The sequence below is a fragment of the Gekko japonicus genome, unplaced genomic scaffold, assembly GCF_001447785.1.
Source record: "Gekko japonicus isolate JY-2015 unplaced genomic scaffold, Gekko_japonicus_V1.1 scaffold3858, whole genome shotgun sequence".
Lineage (NCBI taxonomy): Eukaryota > Metazoa > Chordata > Lepidosauria > Squamata > Gekkonidae > Gekko > Gekko japonicus.
This window is the reverse complement of record NW_015177134.1, coordinates 609-24,645: the sequence shown is the minus strand read 5'-3', so window position 1 is coordinate 24,645 and position 24,037 is coordinate 609. Positions and strand designations below refer to the sequence as shown.

Below are 24,037 nucleotides of genomic sequence, written 5' to 3'. Positions count from 1 at the left end.
CTTGCGCAATCTTTAAAACTTCGCTCTTGCTCATTAGTGAGACCATTAGTGAGACCAAGTGGGACTGGTGATCTACCTCTGACCTCTCCGCGATCTACTGGTAGATCGCGATCTACCTGTTGGACATACCTAGTGTAGTGGTTAAGTGCAAGGATTAAGTGCAAGGATTTGTGGGAGGCAGTTTGGTGCAGTGGTTAAGTGCGCGGACTCTAATCTGGGAGAACTGGCAGAGCTGTTCTTGAAAAAGAGCAGTTTCTGTCAAGAGCTCTCTCAGCCCCACCTACCTCACAAGGTGTCTGTTGTGGGGAGGGGGAGGGAGAGGAGTTTGTCAGCCGCTCTGAGATGCCTTCGGGTAGTGAAGGGCAGGGTATAAATCAAATCTCCTCCTCCCTCCTCCTCATTTCCACCCCCCACTAGTTCCTCTTTCCCAAAAGCCCCCCCCAGCCTCTTCCCTTTTCCTGTTTTCTTCTCCCCTTCTAGGGTTCCCAACCTCCAGGTGGGGCCTGGTGACCTCCTGGAATCATGAGGGGTCTCCCAGCTACAGAGATACATTTCCCCCTGAGGGTTGCCAGCTCCAAGTTGGGACATTCCTGGAGATTTGGGGGTGGGGCCTTGGGAGGGGGAGGTTTGGGGAGGGAAGCGACGTCAGCATGGCGGCTCTGTGGGGTTTCCCAGGCGAGAGACCTTGGGCGGGGTGGCTTGCCACTGCCTGACTCTGCATCAGCCCTGCTTAGCCTCTGAGATCTGATGAGATCAGGCTCAGCTTGGGAGGGCGAGGTTTGGGGAGGGAAGCGACGTCAGCATGGCGGCCCTGTGGGGTTTCCCAGGCGAGAGACCTTGGGGGAGTGGCTTGCCACTGCCTGACTCTGCATCAGCCCTGCTTAGCCTCTGAGATCTGACGAGATCAGGCTCAGCTGGGGCTGTCGAGGCCAGGGCCCCTCCTCTATTCTGGGAAAGGCCCGGTTTGTGGCCGGGGAGGGGCCTCATTTGGGAACCAGGCCACAGAGACCTCCCCCAGATGCAGCCCTTTTCTCCAGGGGAACTGATCTCTGCCAGCTGGAAGTCAGTTGCAATTCTGGGAGAACTCCAGGTCCCGCCTGGAGGCTGACAACCCTGTTAGCCGCCGGTTTTATTCCAGACTCCAGAGATCAATTCGAGGGCAGAAAGTGGCTGTTTTGGAGGGCGGGCTCTGTGCCGTTATGCCCTTCCCTCCCCAGGCTCCGCCCCCCAATTTCCAGGAAGTTCTCAGCAGAGTTTCTTGCCTCCCCCAGTTCCTGCCCCCTGCAGAGGGCCCCGCCACGTCCTTGCTCCTCTTCCTCCCAGCAGCCCTTGAGCCCTACCCGGGAGAGGCTTCAGGAAGTCGACTCGGCTCCATTCCACACGCAAACCACACCCCCGGTAGAGTCCCATTCTGTGCCAGTGCCAAGTTTACATTTGTTCAACACCGACAGGACACCGTTGCAGCTTTGGGTGTCCGTATCTCCTGAGACACTTAGTAGCCATCCAGAGTTGTTCAAGGGCTGGGCTTAGGCTTGTTACCAAAAAACAGGATGGACTCTGGGAAACGGCCCTTCTGTCTGGGTGAGCTGGGCCCCCTCAGGTGGGTGCTTGAACAGAGTTCTTGCCCGACACTTCAGGCCTACTCAAGGGATGCATGGAATGGTAAAGGCGTCACCAGTCCCTCTTGTCCTTTGGGGGCTCTGGTTTACCTCCAGAATTAGCCCCTAGGACAGACTGAGCCAAAGGACGGAGAGGTTAAGCTTGTAACATCTCTAAAAAGTCAAACAGAGACACTTCGCTTTCCCAAAAAAAACAAGGCAGCATATCTAAGATATTTTCATATGTAATAGAGCAAAATAATATTAAACCCAGTCTACCAACAACACGAAGCACTTTCGTTCTGATCTGCTGGGGCAATTCTCACGTGTCCCCTGAGCACATGAAGGTTTGTGATGTTTGGTGTTGTATCTCCATTCTCATTTTTCCTTGTGACATGTCACTGTCTGTGTCTCTCCTTCCCCCCAGAGACAAGCCTCTCTTCACAGCCAAGTGAATAAAGGCATCTCAACAGAAGGGGAAGGAGATGGAAGATCAGGACCCAGGAGGACCTGGAACTGGCAAGACACCAAGCAAAGGCCCCCTTCTCCACCCAGCTGGGAGTGGTGTTGAATTCAGGGAAGGAGTTGTGCCAGAGACCCTGGCTAAGGACACCATGACCTCAGACGTACATGGCCTGCGCTTCCGGCAGTTCCGCTACCAGGAGGCCAATGGGCCCCGAGAGGTCTGCAGCCGGCTCCATGGACTTTGCAGCCACTGGCTGGAGCCAGAGAGGCACACCAAGAAGCAGATGCTGGACCTGGTGATCCTGGAGCAGTTCCTGACCATCCTGCCCCAGGAAATGCAGGGCTGGGTCAGAGGATGTGGGCCGGAGACCAGTTCCCAGGCGGTGGCCCTGGCCGAAGGTTTCCTCCTGAGTCAGGCAGAGGAGAAGAGGCAGGCAGAACAGGTGAGGGGGATGTCCAATTCAAGCAGCGATATCCGGCCTTATCCTAAAATGTCCCTGAGAGATATTTGTCAAAGTGGGAGGTTTTACAGGGGCAGGATCCATTCCTTAGTCTCTTTTCCATTCCATCTCTTACCCATCTCTCTTCCTGCTTTTTCAGATGTGGGAAACATCCCTGAAAATAGAAAGGATATTCCCTGAGAAGGAAGGAGCTTCCTTTGAGCAAGGGCAGAGGGTGCAGGCCCAGGAGCATGCCCAAGATGCCCTCTCCTTGGGTAAGGAATCTTTGTGCCTGGATGCGATTGGGGCACCAGATGAATGTGATGGGTAGAGAGTTCAGGTGGGGGGGGGGGGGGACCTCTGCTTCAGACAACAGTTAATTTGCAGAACTCAATGTCCACTGATTGTGATGCCTCTCAAAGGGGATTAGATCAATTCATGGAAGGCAATTCCTCCCATTCATTAAAATATTCATGACTCACCGTCCCTCCAGAAAGTAGACAAATCTTGGCAGAGGTATTCAACCCAGTGAATAAAGGGAGACACCATTTTCTGGGGCAGCAGAGCCCTGAAAAACACTTTCTGGGGGCCAATAGTAATAGAAAAATTTGGCTTCTGCGCCCGTGCTTATAGGGACATCTGGCGGGCTGCTGTGGGAAACAGGATGCTGGAATGGGGGTGAGGCTGGAACCCCCCCCCCAGGAACTTTGGGGAGGGACTTGGGGAAGATGTGACATCATGTTGACGTTGCATCTGGCTGAAAACCATGTTGTGAAGTCAGCATGCCAAGAGACACTCTGAAAACTCATTCATATGGCCCTTGAGTTTCCAGATGAACTCAAGTGATGTCTGGGCCAATTTATTTATTTATTGGATTTGTATCCCGCCCTCCCCTTGACAGGCTCAGGGGGGTTTCCAACAGTCAAAGTGCAATACAATTAAAAACCATTTTAAAACACAATGTAAAAATATATAACGTAACAACACGTAAGTCATAGGTGCCATACCAGCCTGATAAAAGTCCGATGCTTCAGTGGTTGATGATGTTAAATCAGTTTTTGTTATACGATCTTTAAAATCTAGGATCCCAAGGACCCAGGCTACAGGTGGAGGGGGCTGGGGGGGGGACGTCTGTTGCCTCAGCCGAAAGCCCGGCGGAAGAGTTCCATCTTGCAGGCCCGGCTCATATGGGGAGAGACGGTCCCGAAGGTATGCTGTGACAATCATAGTGACACAGATCTTTCAAAATTTATTTATTTATTTTTCACATTTATACCCCGCCCTCCCCAGGTGGGCTCAGGGCGGCTTACAGAGGCAAGGCAGAACCTTGCCATAATAAAAACATAATATACATAATAATATAAAACATATAATACATCATAAAACACCCTCAGTTAAAACATGGTGCTCAATAACTTCCATAAATCCAAAGATGGCAGATCGTAGGTCCGAAGTTCCGAGTGGTACTTCCCATGGCTTAGGGCTTCTTCTATATTAAGATGTTTCCTCAGGGCGGTGGTGGTATAGTAAGGGCGGCGGCTCCTACTCAAAGGCCTGGCGGAAGAGCTCCGTCTTGCAGGCCCTGCGGAACTGCATAAGGTCCTGCAGGGCCCGGATCTCCCCTGGGAGCTCATTCCACCAGGTAGGAGCCGCCACCAAAAAAGCCCTGACCCTAGTAGCTGCTAATTTGATGTCCTTGGGGCCCGGGATGACTAACAAATTTTGGGCCCCCAGCTGTAGTGCTCTTGGGGGAACATATGGAGAAAGGCGGTCCCTCAGCATGTTGGCAGCATGTATAATCCTTGAGGCTCATAGGTACCTGGTGCTTCTCTTCTGCCTCTCTCAGAATTTAGTAAAAAGTGTTTAAAAATGTGTTGGGTGAGGTATCACATCCCTGGGAATGGGGTGCATGAAACAGGGAACAGACAAGCAAGTGGAATAGAAAGTCATGGAAAACGCCCTTCCTTCCTGCTTTTGTCTCACTAACAGGCAGTGGAGAGATGCTGTTGAGCCGTCATGTTTTCAGAGGTGCGGAAACGGCTTTTGCACGTCCAGTCCAGGTAGGGGATTTGAGCAGAGGACAGCCTGGGCTTCCTTTCTCAAGGGGGCTTTTGCTCCTGCAGTGTCTACAAGGTGTCCGGGCGAGAGAGGCTCTGAACCCCATTCCCTTCACCCGGGCCAAGCCATGCATCCTGTACCTTCCCAGTCTACTCCCTTCCAGTGTGCAATCTCTGCCTGGCAAGATCTCTGAGGAGGGAATCTGCTTTTTCTTTCAGGGTCCCTTTTCCTTTGAGGAGGTGTCCGTCGATTTCACTGAGGCAGAATGGGCCCTGCTGGATCCGGGACAAAGAGCTCTGTACAGGGAAGTCATGCTGGAGAACTATGGGAATGTGGCCTTTCTGGGTAAGGATCTCTCATAGGTGCCAAAGGTGCGAATTGCTGCCATTGTGATGAAGCATGAATCAAAATATTGAATTGCAATATACAGTTTTGAGATCTCTCCCACTGCCTGGGAAATAACTGTGGCTCCCTGGCAGAGCGTCTGCTTGGCATGCAGAAGGTCCCAGATTCAATCCCCAGCATCTCCAGTTAAAAGGATCAGGTAGGCAGTGATGTGAAAGACCTCTGCCTGAGACCCTGGAGAGTTGCGGCCAGACTGAGTAGAATGATCACTTTCTTTCTCTTTGTCTCTCTGCAAATGAAGGCAGCTGTAGAAGAGAGACGACGGTGGGGATCGACAACGGCCTTGCATCTAAAGAAAGGCTGAAGATTCCCTCAAGAGGATCCCAAGAGCACATTTCCTTCCCAGATGAGCTGGCTGAGAGTGAGTATCCATCAGTTACGTCAAGGGAATGGGCAAGGAATAGCCACGGGGGTTTTCTAATTCAGTTCTGAGCAACATTTGGTTTGGTACAATAATACAGCCCGCTGGGTAAGGAGGGAGGGAGGTCTTCTTGGGGCCTGAAATCTGGAGTCTCAGAAACTCCTCCTGGGCAAGAGCTCAGCTGTGGTTCTTGAGGGGGTGAGGTATCCTTAAATACCAAATATTCTGGAGAAAGGTGGAGGGGTGGTTCAGATCAGTCAAGCTGGATGAGGCCAAAGGGCCGTCAGTGCTTTCCTACTGCAGTCACATAGATGCCTTTGGACCTTACCAGCCCTCCCAGGTGCTAACAGGATTGCTCTGTTTTTTTCCAGCAGAGGATGATCAGAGGAATGAGGAGGGTGAGGAACTTCATCAGCAAATGGCAGATAGAGTTAAAAATGAAGACTTGAAAGAAAACGTCAGGGATCGAAGCAGACTTAAGAGAAAGAAAGGGGACCATGTGGTTGACAAGCGAGATGGAAGAAAGGGTAAAGTACATTTTCCAAAGAATAGGATAATGAAGGCAAGTAAATCCATTCAGTCTGGAAAGTACTTCAGAAATAGACCACAGCTCCTTGTGCACAAGTGGGAGAAACCTTTTGAATGCTTAGAGTGTGGAAAGAAATTCAGTCACAGTAACGATCTTCTGCAGCATCAGAGAACCCACACAGGGGAGAAACCCTTTGAATGCTCAGTGTGTGGAAAGAGATTCAGTCTTAGTGGCAATCTTCTACGGCATCAGAGAACCCACTCAGGGGAGAAACCTTTTGAATGCTCAGAGTGCAGAAAGAAATTCAGTCACAGTAACTATCTTCTACAGCATCAAACAATCCACACAGGGGAGAAACCCTTTGAATGCTCAGTGTGTGGAAAGAGATTCAGTCATAGTGGCACTCTTCAACTGCACCAAAGAACCCACACGGGGGAGAAACCTTTTGAATGCTCAGAGTGTGGAAAGAAATTCCATCAGAGTAGCCATCTTCATCAGCATAAGAGAACCCACACAGCAGAGAAGCCCTTTGAATGCTCAGAGTGTGGAAAGAGATTCAGTTGGAGTGGCATTCTTCATCGGCACCAAAGAACCCACACAGGGGAGAAACCTTTTGAATGCTCAGAGTGCAGAAAGAAATTCAGTCGGAGTAATGATCTTCTACAGCATCAAACAACCCACACAGGGGAGAAACCCTTTGAATGCTTAGTGTGTGGAAAGAGATTCAGTTGGAGTGGCATTCTTCATCGGCACCAAAGAACCCACACAGGGGAGAAACCTTTTGAATGCTCAGCATGTGGAAAGAGATTCAGTCAGAGTGGCAATCTTCAACAGCATCAGAGAACCCACACAGCAGAGAAGCCCTTTGAATGCTCAGAATGTGGAAAGAGATTCAGTCAGAGTGGCCATCTTCAACGGCATCAAAGAATCCACACAGGGGAGAAACCTTTTGAATGCTCAGAGTGTGGAAAGAAATTCAGTAATGGTGGTAGTCTTCAAGTGCATCAAAAAACCCACACACAGAAAAACCTTTTGAATGGTCAAAGTGTAGAGATTCAGGTTGAGTGGCAATCTTCAATAGCACCCGACAACCCACAGATGGGAGTCTAAGTAAGTAGGACACCCTTGTGTGGGGTAGGAAAACTTTCCAAGGTCAAGCTGCAATCCAAACTGCTGGATGTACAACAAAGGTCAAGACAGCGTGTGACTGCAATAAAAAAGGGCAATGCTATGCTGGGGATTATTAGGAAGGGAATTGAAAACATATCAGCCAGTATCATAATGCCCCTGTATAAATCAATGGTGCAACCTCATTTGGAATACCGTATGCAATTCTGGTCACCACACCTCAAAAAGGATATTATAACATCGGAAAAGGTACAGAAAAGGGCAACTAGAATGATCAAAGGGTTGGAACACTTTCCCGACAAAGAAAAGTTAAAGCGCTTGGGGCTCTTTAGCTTGGAGAAACAACGGCTGAGGGGTGACATGATCGAGGTTTATAAGATTATGCATGGGATAGAGCAGGTAGAGAAAGAAGTACTTTTCTTCATTTCTCACAATACAAGAATTCATGGGTATTCAATGAAATTGCTGAGCAGTCGGGTTAAAGCAGATAAAAGGAAGTATTTCTTCACCCCAAGAGTGATTAACACATGGCATTCACTGCCACAGGAGGTGGCGGCGGCTACAAGCATGGACGGCTTCAAGAGGGAACTGGATAAACTTATGGAGCAGAGGTCCATCAGTGACTAATTTCCACAAGGTCTAGATAGGAACTCTCGGTCTGGGGCAAGTGATGTTCTGTATTCTTGATACTTGGGGGGAGGCAACAGTCGAAGGCCTTCTGGTGTCCTGGCCCCACTGGTGGACCTCCTGATGGCACCTGGTATTTTTGGCCACTGTGTGACAGATTGTTGGACTGAATGGCCGATTGGCCTAATCCAACATTGGCTTCTCTTATGTTCTTATGAAAGAGTTTGAGTAACAGTAGCAGTCCAGTCCAGTTACCTTTATTGGCATGTACAGTAGCAGTCTTCAGTGGCGTTAGAGAACCCACACAGAGGAAGAAACTTTTGAGTGCTCAGAATATGGAGTTTCCTTCAGCACGGAAATCTTCTGAAGCAGCTAAAAATCAACCTCAGACCATATAAAACAGGAGTGTCGAACTCGTTTGTTATGAGGGCCAGGTCTGACTTAAATGAGACCTTGTTGGGCCGGGCCCTGTGTGTCATAAAATGTAATGCCAGGTAGTGAAGATATAAATTTTATAAAGGACACGAACACAAAGGGTTTTTTCCCCTTAAAATAAAAACATGCTTAAAACAGCAGCACTCTTGCAATATTTTGTTTATTTAACAGTGTCTGATGACTGACACCCCTTGCTCTGAATTATTACATCAAAATGTCTATGCCGTTGCAATCTTGAGTATGCTGTTCAGGTGCGTATCTGTAAGCTGCAAACCTACAATGATGCAGCAGCAGCAGAACTGGAAGAAGAAGGAGAAGACAGCCAGTTCCACTGCGGGCCTGATAGGAGCCCTCCGGAGGCCTGATCTGGCTCCCGGGCCGCATGTTTGACACCCCTGATATAAAGCATAGAAACAATATAAACTCTTGTAGAAAGCTTGAATTTACGCAGAAATCTTACCCTAACCAGGAACAAAATTTTAAAAATCCTTGAAGGAGCGGTAGCCATGTTTGAAGCCCTCAAATAGACCTCACAGAGAAGAAAGCAAGGATGGAAGGAGATCGGCTCATGTCTCCTTTAGCCTGGAGGAATCCACACAAGGGAGGAACCTCATAAATGCTCTGCGTGTGGCTTGAGGCACAGATCCGATTTTCATGTTCTTCAGATAATTCATACAAGGGTGAAACATTCCTTTAGCGTGTTCTGAGGAGGGTCTTCTTCAGACGCCCAGGTGTTGGAGGCTCAGAAAGGCTCAGAAAATAGTTTCACAAAGGAAACTTGCTACCTCAGGTTATTTGCCAATCTAAGGCCCCGGTCACACGGGAGGTTTTGGCCCGGAAGAGGGACGGATCGGGGCGCAGCAAACGGGCGCGTCGAACCAAAACATCTGGGAAGTGGCGCGCACCCGTCCCCGATCCGTCCCTTCAGCCGGAAAACCCGGTGCAAAAAAGAACCTGCAAAAGAGCAGGACTTACCAGAAACGGTGCAGCCGTGAGATCGCCGGCGCTCGTCTTCTAGAGCAATCGAGGCTCCCGGCCGAACTGTGCATGCGCACACATGCGCAGTTCGGCTGCCTCGCTCTCCCTTCAGTGGCTTCCCCCCGGCATCTGATCGTGCCGGGGAGGAACTGCACGGCGGCTCAGGGGATCTATCTGATCCCGCCGCCGCGTGTCTCTTTTGGTGCGGCTCTAAAAAGCCGCGCTTTGGCCGTTCTTTTTTCTCCCGTGTGGTACGGGCCTAACTCTTTCTGACACCTGCAAAACAGGCAAAAACATTTACTTTCCCAAATCCTGTGAGGAAATAGACAAGTTGTAAGTAACAGATATCTACAGCCTCTCTGCTCCTGGCATAAACATGGTGGGACCAGCTGTTATCCTTAATTCACAAACATTTTTAGATGACAAGCAGTTCTAGAATGGCATTAAGAAGAGAAGAAGAAGAAGAGAAGAGATTGGATTTATACCCCGCCCTTCACTTGGAGTCTCAGAGCGGCTTACAAACTCCTTTCCCTTCCCCTCCCCACAACAGACACCCTGTGAGGTGGGTGGGGCTGAGAGAACTCTGACACAAACTGCTCTTTTTCAAGGACAGCTGTGCCAGAGCTTGTGACTGACCCAAGGTCACATCAGCAGGTGCAAGTGGAGGAGTGGGGACTCAAACCCGGTTCTCCCAGATTAGAGTCCGCACACTTAACCACTACACCAAACTGGCTCTCAGGAAAGGAAGCGCTGAAAGGAATAGGTTCTGTCCCCCAACTCAACAACTCAGTAAGGTCTTAGGGCGTCAGACACACACTCCCTGACAACAACATCCAGTATTGTGGAAATTTTCTGGTATCCGTTGACTTGATGTTGAACATTGTAGGCCATGAATGCCTGCATCTAATTCCTCCAAGCCCCGCTTGAATTTCTCCTTGGAGACTGTGCCTTTATGGAGCAGAGTGAGAAAATTTTCTTCCCATCTTGCTTCATTTGGTAAGGTATCTGCATTAGGGTTGCTAACAGGCCTCAAGGGATAAAAATATCCTTCCTCTTTTCCAGAGGCTTAGTGTGTGGAAATGGACGTCTGAAGAGATCAATAACATCCCATAATGCCTCTGTTAAAGCGACAGCACATTTTTTCCCCTCCAAGCAGTTGGTGACCCTAGATTAAATGTTTCTTAATAAATCGGCGAAAACAAAACTCAGCTAAGGAAAGGTCATCATATCTAATGGAAGAGATTATTATTTGTATCAGGTAAATCAGACTTTGTGTTTTCTGTGCTTTGTGGGATTTTTTAATGAGTTGGACTTCATTAAATGTGTCAAAGGTTTGTGTGGCGTGTCATTTTTCAATTGTGTATAAGGTCCTAAAGAATCCTCTTGCAGATGTTTGAGTCTCAGGCCGTGACTGATTCCCCATGAGTGAGCCCTGCCCAGTTTGCCCCCATTCGTGATGTGGGTCATTTAAGTTCAAGAGCCAGAGAGTCGAGTTATGGCTGGGTGGGTCATAGAATCATAGAATGTTAGAGTTGGAAGGGACCTTGCAGGTCATCTAGTCCAACCCCCTGCACTCTGCAGGAGTATAGACGAAAGATAGCCCTACAACATACCTGAAAGATGGTCGTCCAGCCTCCGCTTGAGGGTACATCTTCCCAGTAGGCCTGGAAGCTCTTTGGATCCTCTTTAGCCAGTCACATTTTCAGACTATCGTACTTTGAAAGGTAATTGTAGGGATAAAGTCTTTGGGGGGTGGGGGGGCTTCTTCACAGAAATGTGTTTGATAGGTGCAGAAATCTCAGGCCTTCTGTATTTATTTATTTACTAGTGGGAACCAGGGGTCATTTCGTAGAAAAGGGTGCCACTGGACGGTTTTGGACCGGGGGGCCAGGGGGGCTCTGCAGCTTACCTGGCTGCTTCTTGCTCTGACTGAGGGCTGCTGGGAGCAGGGGGCGTGGCTTGTTGCATGTGCCCGCCCCCTGGGCTCTTTACTGCCGGAGCTCCGCTCCTGTGCGCTCCTGCAGGAAATGACCCCTGCCTTTAACTAGGGATTCCAGGCCTTGATCCTGCTGGCTCTCTGTGCCTGCAAGGCAAAGCACGTGCTTTACGGTAGAGGTACTATTCAAAGGAACCCCAGACTGCTCTCATGAGACCCTATCTTACCTCCCCACCCCCTGGACATGGAGCAGTGTTGCATGTGATTGTGAAGGGTCTGGTGCACACAGGATGCCAATATAAAACCCAGTTTCTTCCAGGGGGAAGTCCTGGCTTTCCCAGGGCATGCTTAAACCCCAAGTAAGGATTTGTCTCTTCTGATTAATACCCGATGGCATGTGGCCTGGGTCTGCCCACTAGGAAACTGTTTACGTACCCCCAACAAATGTGAAGGTGGGGTCTAAGCAAGGGGAGTCTACACAGCAAGGTCCCTCCCAACCGTATGGCTTTATGGAAACACCACCAACGCCCACACATCACAGCACAAGGGGCTCTGCCACTCTGACAGGCATAGAGGGGTGGCGCATGTTGTGATGTGGCCACACTCCCTGGTATCCGCCTCCCACAGACACATGGCCTGGAGGCTCAAATGGCGCATGGGCCTGCATCACAGTGAGGATTGTGGCATGAGTGGCAGGACCCCCTGGAATAAACAAACCAGGGAGTGCCACAGATGTGGTTTGGGTGCTGACCCGCAGCAGTGTTTCGTAAAGTAGATCCACGGGGAAGGAAAGCGGCTGTTCCACCCACATCGTCCCTGCCCCATCACTCCACAGCTCGCTTGGCAGAGACAGTCATAACACAGTGCCAGATTCTCCCTCCTGCTCTGGGGTTTGGGTTGGGGAACATCCTTTTCCCAGGACAGAGAGGTACAGACACCTGTGGAACTCAATAGAGAGAAACACAAGGACACAGGAAGAGTGGGTTCAGGTTCCACTAAGGGGGGGGGGGTGCCAGCAAGAGTACAAGAGTACCAGAGCCGGGGGGAGAGTTACCTGTGGCCGCTTCCTGCTCAGCCCTGAGGGAGCCAGGGGGAATACCCCCCTGTGAGTATCGCGGGTCCCTCTCATATTTGGGGGAGAAGGACCTGCAGCGTAGAGAGTTAGGGCGCTCTGCCTGCTGTCTTGACCCACATCCCCCACCCCAAGCGCCATTTTATTGACCTCGATCACGGCCCCCCCTCAGTCATCTTTACTCTAAACTGGAAAGTCCCAGACTCTTTAACCTTTCCTCCTAGGGGAGGCCCTCATCAGCCAGTTTGCTGTAAGTGTGCATGTTCCCTCTAAGCTGTGGAGTCTTGTGAGTAAAAATTCTACGTTGTGAGCTGCTGGCATTAAAGTTGTGAGCAAGCGATTTGGCTGCTGCGTAAATTAGTCTGCTCTTGTGCCATCCTTCCTGAGATGAGACAAAAAATGTGTGAGCCAGAGGCTGAAAAACTGTGAGCTGGCTCACATTAACCCATCTTAGAGGGAACACTTGTGCGGACTCTAATCCGGGAGAACCGGGGTTGATTCCCCCGCTCCTCCACTCGCAGCTGCTGGATGACCTTGGGCAAGCCATAGTTCTGACAAGAGCTGTCCTTCAAAGAGCAGTTTCTGTCAAGAGCTCTCTCAGCCCCAGGTACCTCACAGGGTGTCTGTTGTGAGGAGGGGAAGGGAAAGGAGTTCATAAGCCGCTCTGAGACTCCAAGTGAAGGGTGGGGTATAAATCCAATCTCCTTCTCTTCTCCTTCTTGTTTTTTTGACTCTTCTTTTCTTTATTTTGCTATTAAGGATTGCTTCTTTTTCAAGTGACATTTTCCTTTGGTGTCAGGAATCACAGAATCATAAAATCATAGAGTTGGAAGGGACCTCCAGGCTCTTCTAGTCCAACCCCCTCCACATGCAGGAAATTCACAAATACCTCCCCACCCACACACACACACACCCAGTGACTGCTGTTCCATGCCCAGAAGATGACAAAAAAGCTTCCAGGATCTCCAGCCAAACTGGCCTGGAGAAAAATTGCTTCATGGGTCATATCACCTCTCAGTCGTCTCCTCTCCAGGCTAAACATACCCAGCTCCTTCAACCTTTCTGGATAGGACTTGGTCTCCAGACCCCTCATTGTCTTCTATGTATGAGAAACTTGTAATCACGCTTTTAAAATATACTTTATGATACAAAGCTTTTATGTATTTTAAGAAGGTATTCAAGTATAGATAAACTTTGCAGGGTTTTTGACATTATGAGACCGTTAGCTAGCTGAGAATAGCTATATTCAAGTCCAGTAGCAACTTAGAAATCACCAGCGCTTTCAGGGTATACGCTTTTGGCTTGAGTTAGACAAAGGGAGCTTTGACTGAAATTCTTGTTGGTCTCTAAGGTCCTAAAGGTTTCCCTTGCTCGAAAGCCAGTCGAATCCAACTCCAGGGGGTGGTGCTCATCTCCGTTTCCAAGCCCAAGAGTCAGCACTGTCCAAAGACATATCCGTGGTCATGTAGCCGGTGTGACTAAACGCCGAGGTGCACGGAACGCTGTGACCTTCCCACCGAAGTGGTCCCTATTTATCTACTTGCAATTTCTTGCTTTCGAATTGCTGGGTTGGCAGGAGCTGGGGCCAGAGACGGGGGCTCACTCCGTCACGTGGCACTCGGGTCTCGAACTACTGAACTACTGACCTTCCCGTCTGCAGCTCAGCATCTTAATCTCTGAGCCACTGTGGCCCTCTCTAAGGTGCTACTGGACTTGAATCTGTTCTACTTGAAGAATACAGCTACCCTCTGAAACTAGCCGAGAATGTGTACCCTTATCAAGTAAGAAGATGGGGAGATGATTTTGTGTGAAGATGATTTTGAAAACCTATAAATATGGGAGTTTGCATTGATTACCATCTTCTTCTTAGAAGAGGCTGCTAACTCCTCACCTGCTTACCTTTGGATAAGATGATCTGATAGACTGAAGACTGATAGCCCCACTCAGTGTCTCGGGAGCCGCATGTGGCTTTTTGACATGCCACCTGTGGATCTTCCGAGCACTGTTCTCCAGTGTGGCACCTGCCCTTTGTTTCAGGAAAGTGGAGGAGGCTCTTACCCACAGGAGCTTGTGGGTCACAGGTGGTCCCCACCATAAAATGACCACCGCTGGAGGAACAGGTAGGAACATAAGAGACGCCAAAGTTGGATCAGGCCAATGGCCCATCCAGTCCAATACTCTGTCACACAGTGGCCAAAACCCAGGGGCCATCAGGAGGTCCACCAGTGGGGCCAGAACTCCAGAAGCTCTCCTACTGCCCCCCTCAAGCACCAAGAAACAGAGCATCACTTGCCCCAGACATCTATACCTTGTGGCTAATAGCTACTCATGGAGTTCCACTCCAAACCCCTCTTGAAGCTGTCTGTGTCTGTAGCTGCCACCACTTCCAGCAGCAGTGAATTCCATTTGTTAGTGACTCTTTGGGTGAAGTACTTCCTTTACTGCTCATTAATTTCATGGAGTGCCCACATTTTCTTGTACTATGAGAAAGGGGGGGAAAGCACTTGTGAGCCAGTTTGGTGTAGTGGTTAAGGGCATGGACTCTAATCTGGGAGAACCGGGTTTGAGTCCCCCACTCCTCCACTTTCACCTGCCGGATGACCTTGGGCAAGCCGTGGTTCTGATAAGAGCTGTTCTTGAAAAAGAGCAGTCTCTGTCAGAGCTCTCTGAGCCCCACCCACCTCACAGGGTGTCTCTTGTGGGGAGGGGAAGGGAAAGAAGTTTGTAAGCCGCTCTGAGACTCCGCATGATGGGTAGGGATTCCAATCCAATCTCTTCCTCTTCTTCTACTTCTTTCTTTACCTTCTCTATCCCAGGTATAATTTTGTAAACCTCTGTCATGTCACCCCTCAATCATCGTTTCTGTGAGCTAAAAAGCCCTAACCTGGAAAGTAGTACGGCAAGCTAAAAAGCCCTAACCTCTTTAACCTCCACACGGAAGGTGTTCTGTCCCCTGAATAATCCGAGTAGCCCTTTTCTACACCTTTTCCAATGCTGCATCAGCCAGAACTGTACAAAGTGTTCCAAATGAGGCCCCACCAAAGATTTATACAGGGGCATTATGATACTGGCTGATTTGTTTTCAGTCCCCAGCACAGCATTAGCATTTTTTTTATTGCAGTCACACACTGAACTGAAAGCCTCCTCGACCTGTGGGCCTCATTGGCAGGGATGGATGTTGGTGTGGTTCATCTGAATGAGGGCATCCGTGAGTGTGGTCTTCTACAAGCTACAGAGCACATATCACTGGGCTCAAACTTATGCTCTGCTTTAATTATCTACACAGAAGTAAAGGAGGGCATTTTCTTTTCATTTAAAAGGTAAAGGTTTCCCTTGCTCAAAAGCCAGCCGAATCTGACTCTAGGGGGCAGTGCTCATCTCCATTTCCAAGCCGAAGAGCTAGCGCTGTCTGAAGACTATTCTGTGATCATGTGGCTGGCGTGACTAAACGCTGAGCCACATGAAACGCTGTTATCTTCCCGCCGAAGCAGTACCTGTTTATCTACTTGCAGTTTCTTGCTTTCCAACTGCTAGGTTGGCAGGAGCTGGGGCCAGAGACAGGAGCTCACTTCGTCACGCCGCACTAGGGTCTCGAACTGCCGAGCTACCGACCTTTTACATTGCAAGCTTTGGACGTTGGCAACAACTGCTTGAAGGAGCCACAATCATTATTTGGAATCCAGCTGGTTTAGTATGATTACATTATACTGCAAGCTGTGAAGTTTGGCAAATACTATGTAAAGGAGTTGCATGCATCATTTCAAATCCAATACGCAACTCTAGGGACTATAGTCCGGGAATTGTGCAAATAAATAATTTGGCAAGAACTTTGCATATGATTTAGACATTTTGTATGGGATATTTATTATGTTGTATTTATGAAGTACTGACTTATGCACTATGTTGCGATTACAGATTATTCACATTATATTAATATATCATTACTAAATCTAGTCATTTATGGGTTATTAGTTATTCACACTGACTTTTTTTATGTTTGGTGTAGTGGTGAAGTGCGCGGACTCTAATCTGGGAGAGCCGGGTTTGATTCCCCACTCCTCCACTTGCACCTGGCTGGATGGCCTTGGGCAAGCCTTGGTTCTGAAAAGAGCTGTCCTTGAAAAAAGAGCAGTTTCTCTCTCAGCCCCGCCTACCTCACAGGGTGTCTGTTGTGGGGAGGGGGAAGGGAAAGGAGTTTGTAAGCTGCTCTGAGACTTCTTTGGGTAGTGAAGGGTGGGGGTATAAATCCAATCTCTTCTTTTACCTCACAGGGTGTCTGTTGTGGGGAGGGGGAAGGGAAAGGAGTTTGTCAGCCGCTCTGAGACTCCTTTGGGTAGTGAAGGGCGGGGTATAAATCCAATCTCTTCACCTTCTCTTCTCTCTGCATAAATTCATAGAAACAGCATTTTTGCCAGATGGCCATCTATTCTCTGCTTTAAAGCCACCATAGAAGGAGAGCCCACCAAAGTGGAAATTGGCATTATCCTGGGTATATAAGAAAGGGCTATGAGAGCCAAGCACTGGCTCATCCCTTCCTGCCTTCCCTCCAGTTTGGTGTAGTGGTTAAGTGCGGGGACTCTAATCTATTTGGACAAACTTATAGAGAGGGTGGTGGCGTCACAGCTACAGGGCTTTCTGGAGGATGCTTCAGTCCTCCAGTCCGGTTTTCACCCGGGTCATGGGGCGAAGACGGCTTTGGTCGCCTTGACTGACAACCTCTGTAGACATCTGGATCGAGGCGGTGTGGCGGCATTGCTGTTGGACCATGTCCAGCCTGCGCTGAAGGTGCTGCCCTGGCTGCCTATAGCATACCAGATTCACTTCAAGGTGCTGGTTCTTACCTATAAAGCCCTTGATGGCCAGGGTCCAGCGTACCTAAGGGACCGCCTTTCTCCATATGTTCCCCCAAGAGCACTACGGTCGGGGTCGCAGCACCTGCTGGAGGTTCCCGGGCCCAAGGACATCAAGCTGGCTGCAACGAGGGCCAGGGCTTTCTCGGTGGCGGCTCCTGTCTGGTGGAATGAGCTCCCAGAGCAGGTTTGGGCCCTGCGGGACCTGGCACAGTTCCGCAGGGCCTGCAAGATGGAGCTCTTCCACCAGGCCTTTGCATAGGAGCCGCCACCGTCACTGTACCACCACCAAGTTGCCATCTTCGACGGTGGATTAGATCTGGAGGTGAGCTGGCCCTGGGCAGACGCCTAGACAACCGAAGAATGTATGTTGTCAGGTTAGGTTGATGAATGGAACTCATCTTGGATTAGAAAACTTTAACATCAAGAGCACCGCACTTTATTTAATGATTGTTTTATACTGTTTAATGATTGCTTTTATGTTGTTTTAACTGTTGTTATGGCAATTGCCTCTGTTGTAGCCGCCCTGAGCCCGTTGGGGAGGGCGGGGTACAAATCTAATAAATAATAATAATAATAATCTGGGAGAGCCGGGTTTGATTCCCCACTCCTCCACTTGCACCTGGGCTGGATGACCTTGGGCAAGCCGTGGTTCTGATAAGAGCTATCCTTGAAAAAGAGCAGTTTCTGTCAAGAGCTCTCTCAGCCCTACCTACCTCACAGAGTGTCTGTTGTGGGGAGGGGAAGGGAGTTTGTCAGCCGCTCTGAGACACCTTTGGGTAGTGAAGGGGGCAGGGTATCAATCCAATCTCTTCTTCTTCTTTTTTATATCTTGGGTTTATCTCAATCCAGTCAAGAGTCATCTAAATGCGGTGGGGTTAGGCTGACACTGTGCGACTGGCCCGAAGTCACCCAGTAAACATCTGTGGCAGACTGGGAGTTCGAACCCAGCAAGCAGGAACTGAACCAATCAATCCACAGGCCTCAATGCATTTATTTTTAAAAACATTTTGTACTCCGTCTTTCCCTCCCAGTAGGGACCCAAGGAGATTTACAATACACGATACACAACACACCAGCAACCCTTCCCTTGCTTCACTCCCAAGCAGTGTTCCCTCTAAGCTGAGTGTGCGCTAGCTCACAGTGTTTTAGCCTCCGGCGCACACCTTTTTCTCCTAGCCCAGGAAGGGATGGCTCCAGAGCAAACGAATGTATGCAGCAGCCAAATCGCTCGCTCACAGCTTTAATGCCAGTAGCTCGCAAAGGAGAATTTTTGCTCACAAGACTCCACAGCTTAGCTCCCGAGTCGGGTATTGTACACCTGGGTCATAAAGCCAACTCTGCTCCCTCTTGACTGGTACCTCCTGGTCCCAGCGGGAAATCTTTCCTCTACTGGCAGCTTTATGGGGTTCCACCACCTGGGTATTCGGTTGGCATCACGCTTGGTCCTGTAGCAGTTTGGAAGTACATAGTCTTGTCCCACAGCGGGTGGAGGATCGGAGGAGACTGGCTAGATGCAAAAGGTTCCTCCCCCATGTGGATTCTCTGATGGGAAGTCAGGTTTACTTTCTGATTAAAGCTCTTCCCACACTTGGCGCACTGATACGGCTTCTCCCCCGTGTGGATTCTATTATGCAGCGTCAGGGTGCCGTTCCGGTTGAAGCTCTTCCCACACACTAGGCACGTGTAAGGCTTCTCCCCCGTGTGGATTCTTAGGTGCGAGGTAAGGTGGTCCTTTTTCCGGAAGCTCTTGCCACATGCTGGACATTTATGCGGCTTCTCCCCCGTGTGGATTGTTTGATGGGAAGGGAGACTCGAGCCGCGGCCGAAGTTCTTCTCGCACTCCAAGGACTGATACAGTTTCTCTCTCGCGTGCATTACCTGGTGCAGAGTCAGAGTTGTGCTCCGGCTGAAGCTCTTCCCACACTCGGGGCACGTGTACGGTTTCTCCCCGGTGTGGATTCTCTGATGGGAAGTCAGGTCCGTGCTCCACCTGAAGTTCTTCCCGCACTCGGAACATGTATACGGTTTCTCACCGGTGTGCACTCTGTGATGGGCAACCAGGTGATCCTTCTTCCCAAAGTTCTTGCCACACTCCGAACACTGATACGGCTTCTCCCCTGTGTGTACCTGCAGATGGTAGGTGAGTTTTCTGTTGTGACTGAAGCGCTTTCCACACACCGAACACACATACGGTTTCTCCCCCGTGTGAGTCCTCTGATGGGAAGTGAGGTTCGTGCTCCACCTGAAGGTCTTCCCGCACTGCAGGCACTCATACGGCTTCTCCTCAGAATGAACTGTTTGATGTCTCTTGTGGCTGGATTTCTCGGAAAAGGTCTTCCCGCACTCCAGGCATTTGTATGGTTTCTCCCCCCCCTGGCTTTCCTCCTCCCTTCTTGCTACTGTCTGATTCCCGAAGGTTTCTTCCCTCATTCCAGGATTGTCTCTGGTTACAGCAACCCCAAATGGCTCTCTAGAATTTTCACTGCCTGGCTCACCATCTGCTGGGAGGGAAAAGAGAGGAGATCTGTTAGGTAGTCTGAGCATCTAATCAGGGATCAAACCTAGCTTCCTTCAAGGCAGTGATAGCTCTGGGCTGGAAAGATAAGAGCAAATGGACAGTAGATACCTGGCACACTTATCTGTTTGATTTTGTGCAGTCTGACATCATTGAGAAATTACGCCAGAAGACCACATGGGAGGATAAAGCCGAAGAAATCAAAAATAGATGGAAGACCTATCTAAAGTGGATAATATTGGAAGGAAGACAGGACATTCGGTGGAAGATTCAGACTTTGTGCCCGTGGCTGGGAATAAAGGACCAATAACTAAGGGGTAGAGGGAGGGAGGGGGGAATTTAACGAGATATGTAAAGTAAGGAGACAAAAGATATCATGTAACATATTGAAAACCCCCCCCCCCAAAAAAAACCTAGCTTCCTTAAAAGAACACAAGAAGAGCCGGGCTGGATCAGACCAGTGGTCCCATCTAGTCCAGCATCCTGTCTCACACAGTGGCCAAACAGTTCCTCCAGACGGCCAACAACAGGGCAAAGAGGCCGAGGTCGTCCCCTGATGTTGCCTCCTGACTCTGGGATTCAGAGGATTAGTACCTTTGAATGTGGAGGTTCCCCTCAGTCCCCATGGCTAGTAGCCATTGATAGACTCCATTGATCCTCCGCTAATCTATGTCTGCGATCAGACAAGCTGTTTGATCTGATATCGTTGCTGTTCCGGATTTAAAATACAGGATCAGACGGTCCGTATCCCATTCCCCAGTCATCGGCCTCCCATTCTCACCCACCCCCGAATCGGTGTTTTCTGATACCGGAGAAAGTCTGAGATTTGTGGATTATCTGGTTTCACCCTGCATTTCCAGATGTCTGAACTCTCCATCGCAGTCTCAAGCCAGAAGGGAAGTCTGAACCTTCCCTTCCATTTTTGTGCCCTAAAAAAAAAAAATCAGTTAGCGATATGCACATAAGCAGATCTCCACTGCAGGTTCGTGAAGCACTGCTTGTGCATTTATGCGCTGCAATGTTTTGTTGGGATCAAGGCATTATTTTCGAAGGACAAATTCAAGGGAAAAAAAACCCTTCTGCCATTTCTTGGGGTGGGATGGCAGTGGAAATAGTCCCTATTTTAGGGTCCCATATCAGCAGCCATGATTACGCCCCCGGAACTTTACTCCAAGCCACTTCATAATATTACTCTTGGGGAGAGAAGAAGGGAGAACTTCCCTATGAAATGAGTGGGAAAGGAAGTAAGATCAGGTGGGAAAGGGAGTAGTTTCTGGCAGGGAAATACAGTCGTATAGGAACCAGTGATCACAGTACTTGGTGGAGGGGTCGCAGAGCTGTTAAAAAAGAGCCAGTGCTTTGGCTACGCGCTTATGCACATGCATGAAAAACAAACCAAAAAAGGATACTGCCCACTCGGTGGTTACCATGTGGTAATAATACTCTGGTCAACCACTGGATGAGCATGCAGTGCAGTGGGTTAAAGGTGGGATGTCTGAATAAAACTCTCCATTTTAAAAAAAAACCAATGAAATTAGAAGCATGGACAGACCATGCTAAACCTGTCGCCTGACCACAGCCTATCTAATCTTCTTTTAAAGCTGTTTATTCCTGTGGCTGCCACTATATCCTCCGGCAGCGAATTCCACATTTTAATCACTCTCTGTGTAAAGTAGTGTTTCGTTTTGTCTGTCCTGAACCTACTGCCCATCAGCTTCATTGGATGCCCTCAAGTGCTAGTATTTTGGGAGAGGGAGAAAATTTTCTCTTTGTCAACTTTTCCCACCCCGTGCATAATTTTACAAACCTCTACCATGTCCCCCCCCCCTCAGTTGTCTCTTTTCTGTACTGAAAAGTCTCAGAGCGGCTTACAAACTCCTTTCCCTTCCCCTCCCCACAACAGACACCCTGTGAGGTGGGTGGGGCTGAGAGAACTCTGACACAAACTGCTCTTTTTCAAGGACAGCTGTGCCAGAGCTTGTGACTGACCCAAGGTCACATCAGCAGGTGCAAGTGGAGGAGTGGGGAATCAAACCCGGTTCTCCCAGATTAGAGTCTGCACACTTAACCACTACACCAAACTGAGGTGTCAGTTATCAGACACTGTTAAATAAACAAAATATGGCAAAAGCGCTAGTGTTTTAAGCATGTTTTTATTTTACGTTTTAAAAGACCCTTTGTGTTTGTGTCCTTTATAAAGTTTATATCACCGCTACCTGGCATTACCTTTTATGACACACACGGCCCGGCCCAACAAGGACTCATTTATGTCAGATCCGGCCCTCATAACAAATGAGTTCGACACCCCTGCCCTAATACCTTCGATGTTCTACAAAATCCATCAATACGTTCTGATGGCTTCTGCCGAGAAATGGGTTCTCCAGTGGGAACTTTTCAAAGAGGCTATTGTCTGGAACCGTCCAGTTACTATGTGTTTTCGTAAGGCACATGTATGAATGCTCCTCACACACACCCACCCCTTTTCTAGTCCAGGTATGAAACTGGTTTCCACAAAAGTAGAGATACTGGGAAAGGCTAGCAAAACCATGGTGGAAAGAGAAAGGCTAGCTTGGGAGAAAACCACTGCTCTGAGAACAGTGTTTCCAGGTAATAAGGCCACAATATTTGTCCCAAGTATTATCTCTGGCACAGAGAAGGAGGAGGAGGAGGAGGAGATTGGATTTATACCCCACCCTTCACTTGGAGTCTCAGAGCGGCTTACAAACCCCTTTCCCTTTCCCTCCCCAGAACAGACACCCTGTGAGGTAGGTGGGGCTGAGAGAGCTCTTTTGAGGACTGCTCTTTCAGAACAGCTCTTATCAGAACTACGGCTTGCCCAAGGTCATCCAACAGCTGCAAGTGGAGGAGTGGGGAATCACACCCGGTTCTCCCAGATTAGAGTCCGTGCACTTAACCACCACACCAAACTGGCTCTTGAAGAACATAGGAAGAGCCCTGCTGGATCAGATCAATAGTCCATCTAGCCCAGCATCCTGTCTCACACAGAGGCCAAACAGTTCCTCTGGAGGTTGAACAACAGCACATGGAGACCAAGGCCTTCCCCTGATGCTGCCTCCTGGAACTGGGATTCAGAGGCTGGCTGCCTCTGAACACAGAGGTGCCCCTTTCAGTCACCATGGCTAGTAGCCACCGATAGACTAGTCCTCTGTGAATCTGTCTAATCTCCTTTGAAAGCCATCTAAGGCTGTGGCCAACACTACACCCTCTGGCAGCAAATCCCACATTTTACTCACTCACTGCGTAAAGAAGCATTTCCTTTCGCCCATTTACACACAGATGTGCTCTCCTCTTCGCCATGTTCCGGAGAAGCTCCGGCTGATGCTGGCGATGCCATCCATCTCCAGCAGGGATTGTCTCGGATTTTTCATTTTCCCACCCCGATTTCGATTTCCCATCTCCGCCGTGGGAATGGAACCGACGTGATCTTCGCTTCGGCGCTGTTTTTCGCCGGCGCGTGCCGACTAGCCCCTTGCTAAAATGGAAACATGTGGCCGACAGTCTGTTTTGCATCGATCACTCACAAACAGCACAGAAGAAGCGCTCGAAGAGTTGAATTCTCTGCCAAATAATTTTAAGTAAATGAAAGCATTTGGGATTGCTTTCCTTACTTTGTTTGGATCCTCTTAAGTTAATGTATGAGTTGTTTTTTCTAAAGTACAACCTCAGTATTCAGGTTAAATTGCTGTGTTGGCACTTTGCGATAAATAAGTGGGTTTTGGGCCGCAGTTTGGGCACTCGGTCTCTAAAAGGTTCGCCATCACTGCGCTAGAATGTGGTGTGCCCCAGGGGTCGATTCTCTCCCCAGTGCTGTTTAATATCTACATGCGCCCCCTCGCCCAGATTATCCGGAGGTATGGGCTGGGTTGTCACCGATACGCGGACGACACCCGGCTGATGGACGGCTACCCGGACTCTGCCCCAGAAAATCTGGTAGGTTACAACAGAGCAGGCTGAAATTGAATCCACCGAAGGCTGCCCCATACCTGGGTCATGGGGGACTGGGGATCGGGCTCCCGACCTTTGACGGGACCTTATTGGTGCCAGTGCCGAAGGTGAACAGCCTGAGGGTGTTCTTGGATGCCTCACTAACTACGGAGGCCCCGGTTGCCGCCACTGCCAGGTCTGCCTTCTTCCATCTGAGACAGATCAGGCAGTTGGCCCCATATCTCACTCCCCGGGATCTGGCTACAGTGACCCATGCAATGGTCACTTCCAGATTTCATTACTGTAATTCTCTCTACGTGGGACTGCCCTCAATTCTTGCTACAGAACTGCAGCTGGTGCAGAACGCAGCAGAACGCAGCAGCACGGGTACAGATGTCTGCTCCGGAAACTGCAGCTGGTGCAGAACGCAGCAGCACGGGTACAGATGTCTGCTCCGGAAACTGCAGCTGGTGCAGAACGCAGCAGCACGGGTACAGATGTCTGCTCCGGAAACTGCAGCTGGTGCAGAACGCAGCAGCACGGGTACAGATGTCACTGGCTCTGCGGGCCCACATCCACCAGGCGCTGCGCGAACTGCACTGGCTGCCTATTGAGTACCGGATCCGCTTCAAGGTGTGGGTGCTTACCTTTAAAGCCCTATACGGCCAGGGGCCCGCCTATCTGCGAGACCG

The 24,037-nt window shown here is 49.6% G+C and overlaps 2 pseudogenes; one reads left to right on the top strand and one right to left on the bottom strand.

Moving 5' to 3' along the window:
• LOC107124825 overlaps positions 1 to 19,362 on the bottom strand; it is a 34,305-nt pseudogene extending 14,943 nt beyond the window's left edge.
• On the top strand, positions 5,962 to 6,920 carry LOC107124824 (annotated as a pseudogene).
• Positions 19,363 to 24,037: the final 4,675 nt, after the last annotated feature.